Genomic DNA, 3,705 nt, shown 5'->3' with positions numbered 1-3,705 from the left:
TTTCTTGACTGAGAACCGATGGTATTCCAGGTTACAACTGAAACATTTACTAACATGGCCAAGGGCACCAAAAATTATAGATATAAATGAGAATACAGAATCTGGGTATAGAAGTTACAGGTTTCGAAGCAACTCACCATAAACTTTCGAGTTTTGGACGAATTCCTTACATCTACAGGACCAATAACTTTTATAACTGTACATGACTTTAGCGGCATTTCTTGTAGCTCTTTACGTTTTGAGTTCAAATCCCGTTGAAGTCAACCTTGCCTTCCATCCTTTCGGGGTTGATAATATAAAGTTCCTTTTAAGCACTGGAGTTGATGGTTTAGAATAATCCTTTCCCCTTACAATGCTGGCCGTGTTCCACTATTTGAAACCATTTTCCTAATCTAAACAACTATATCAGAAGCATTTGCAATTCTAACAAAGTTTTCATTCGGTAAAAGTTATGAAAGATAAATTCCACCAATATTCCTTGTGTTGAAATGCATGTACATCCTCAACAGGAAAACTATTTTCTCCGCTTCTTCTGAAAATATTTTCTTGCAGATTGCATTGCATATTGTCACAGTAACAATATCTGTAGCATCATAAGATTATGTTATGGATATAAGCAAAGTAGTCTCGCTTCAAAATTACTTGGTTTCGAGTTCAGTTCGAATTGATCAAAGTTTTATGGGTGGAATTTGTTGGACAGAAACAGCGTTGAAACACAGAGGAAGAACGGTTTTTCGTCCTGAGTAATCGGCTTAATGCATCGCACGATTTAACACCCCTCGCATGGCCTTTTGATACCTTTGGCGAAATTTGCTTTGCTACAAGAATTCATATCAGGTTTTCTGGCTGAAGATAACTTCCTAACTTCAATCTGTTCAGTCTCGGAAATCCTGTAAAAAAAGTCTAGGAAACTCACCTAACCCCACTGATTTGATTAAGTGATGTAAAGAGCAAAAGTGCCTTCAAAACATTTTGCGGGACATGTTTGTGATGTTTTCAACTCCCAAGTAATATAATCGATATTTTCAGTAGCATCATGAATAGACAAGCTTCCATGTCTATTTGTTAAACAGGTAATTAGATTGTAAAAATCACGTCCTTTAAACGGCGATATACAATAGCAGTTGCTAATCTTACTCATTCTATCGATGCCAGCATAGATCTTTAATGAAAACATACAGATGCATACCTTCATTTTTTTTCTTTTTCTTTTTGTCATGCTGGGCCTCGCCTTAAAGTCTAGATTGAAATAGTTTGGTTCAACAGTTTTAGTTTCAGATTCACCTGGAAATACATTATTGAGTACTTAAGTAATTCATTGCCTGCCACTAAGAGGTTGTTCTCTTCACCTTGAGCTAATGAGTAATGTGTTTGTATTTTGTGATGTTGATTAACTATTGCTATCTCAGTGATATCAATACCACTCTCCAAAAAAGTTGTATGGTTGACACTACATGACATGGCAGTGTGGTGATACTTACTATACTTGTAATCTATCTGGGCTGATCCTAAACTCCTTCCCCTGTTTTTTCTTCTGCGATCGAGCTAGTCAATATCACTGTCTCTGTTAGTTTCTAGATCTTGTAGGCTTTAATATCTCTGGAGTAGATTTCTTGTTAAGCCAGCGCCATACAGAATCCAATTCTATTCCAGCCCACTGTACACCATATAGCATGATTTTAAACTATCGTAGATATGCCGGGGATCGCATCGGTTTATCTATCTCTGTCTGTGCTACCGACAAGTATCAACCTCCTTGACAATGCCTTCAACTTTGTGATTAACAGAATTATGGGTGTGAAGATCTTTATCAGACCCATTACCCAATTTCAAATCCTTTTTCTCGGTACTGTCACTACCATCCAGTTTCCAGTGTTCTGCTTGTTGCAACAGACAACAAATAAGGCAAAAGCGAATACGTCTGGTATTTTAATAATATGGTTAGTGTGGCAGGCCATCCACCTTTGATGATTCGTCTCCACAGCTAGTGAACATTTCGTCTGCTGAAGTCGGCTTTTCATCCTTCATTCCTGGCCGAGAGTCGCAGTAGGCCATCGAAGTAGGCGTCGAAGTCCACTATCTCCAAAACGTCGCTCTTCATTCGGTCAAATGTTCTCGGAAAACAGCAGATATTTTATTGGAATTGGATAACAAGAGAGTTTTGACCCGTAAAAGACTGAATAGTGGCTTTGTTGCTATATTATATCTCCGGCACAAAGGCTCACCAAACAGCTCTCATGCTTTTGTGTTTCAGAGTACTTGCTATGATACGAGCAACACATCTATCGTGTTTCGAGGCGACGAAATGGTCGAGGGCCATTCTCAGCGCTAGTACATTATTTGTGATGCTTCTCCCAAGCATCTCTACTGTCTGATTTACCAGCTCTTCCTCTTTTCTAATGATCTCTGCCGCTACTTCTTTCAAAAAAGCTACGAAAGTGCATCTTTCTGTTTAGTGAGACTCACCACCTGACGCCCTCTGTCATTTCCTACTGAACCAATTCCATCATCCGGTCTGTGACAACTTTATGCGCAGAGAATGATGAGTTCGGTTTCTAGTTATGAGCTCCTGCCTCTTGGTTCTATCTTGGTTGATTTAACATATCACAATGTTGTGGTCAGTGTAGTTAACTTCACGAATCCGTGGACAATTTGACATTAAATCCTATCGATTTACTTTAAAATTCTAAGTACCAACAGACAGACTCGCTGCGATTTGTCCACATTAACGCATTAAAGTTTCAAGATAAAAGCTGTCAGACATTTGGAAATACCTGAACAAGTCTACAAGACCTTTACATACTTCTTTCCTTTCGCCTTCTCCCAGACAATTCATAACGCTAACAAATGATTGTGTTGTTATGATTGGTTGTATTGTTGCAGTTATGCTGGCAGAAACGTTAAAGCGTCGGAAGAAAAAAAAATAGTTCGCGGTGTTTGTTTCAAATATCTAGGTTCTGAGTTCAAATCACTCCAATGCCAATTTTACCTTTCAGTTTTTGTGGGTAAGAACATGCCAATCAGTTACTGGAGCAGATGTAATTGCTGGTCTTATGACAAGAATTAGAAAATATTGGACACGCCTGAAATTTAGAATAAGGGGACAGTCGACTGCATCAACTCCAATGCTCAACTATTACTCATTTTATCGACCCTGAAAGGATCACAAACAATATCGATCTCGGCAGAATTTGAACTCGTTGATTGCAGGGAAAAACAAGAAGACAAAACAAGAAAAACGAGAATTACTAGGACATGAAGAAGCATTATTCAACAAGGAGTTACACAAACAACTTCATGTGACCACAATTCAAGTTGCAGGAAGACATAAATGGGACTAATTAAAAAAATGGAACACTTTAAAAGGAAACTGGATGCACTATGCTTGCAGCACGACCAAGCTTTGGCTATAGATTGGAAGGTCAGACTTAGAAATGAGCAAATATCTCCGATGTCCTGAATATGTCATGAATTTGATAACACTATTGCCCATATTGTAAATGAATAGTCTTTTACTCTTTTACTTGTTTCAGTCATTTGACTGCGGCCATGCTGTAGCACCTCCTTTAGTCGAGCACATCGACCCCAGGATTTATTCTTTGCAAGCCTAGTACTTATTTTATCGGTCTCTTTTTGCCGAACCGCTAAGTTACGGGGGACGTAAACACACCAGCATCGGTTGTCAAGCGATGGTAGAGGGGGGCA

Source organism: Octopus bimaculoides, chromosome Z (genome assembly GCF_046866305.1).
Source record: "Octopus bimaculoides isolate indiv1 chromosome Z, ASM4686630v1, whole genome shotgun sequence".
Lineage (NCBI taxonomy): Eukaryota > Metazoa > Mollusca > Cephalopoda > Octopoda > Octopodidae > Octopus > Octopus bimaculoides.
Note: the sequence above shows the minus strand (reverse complement) of the source record.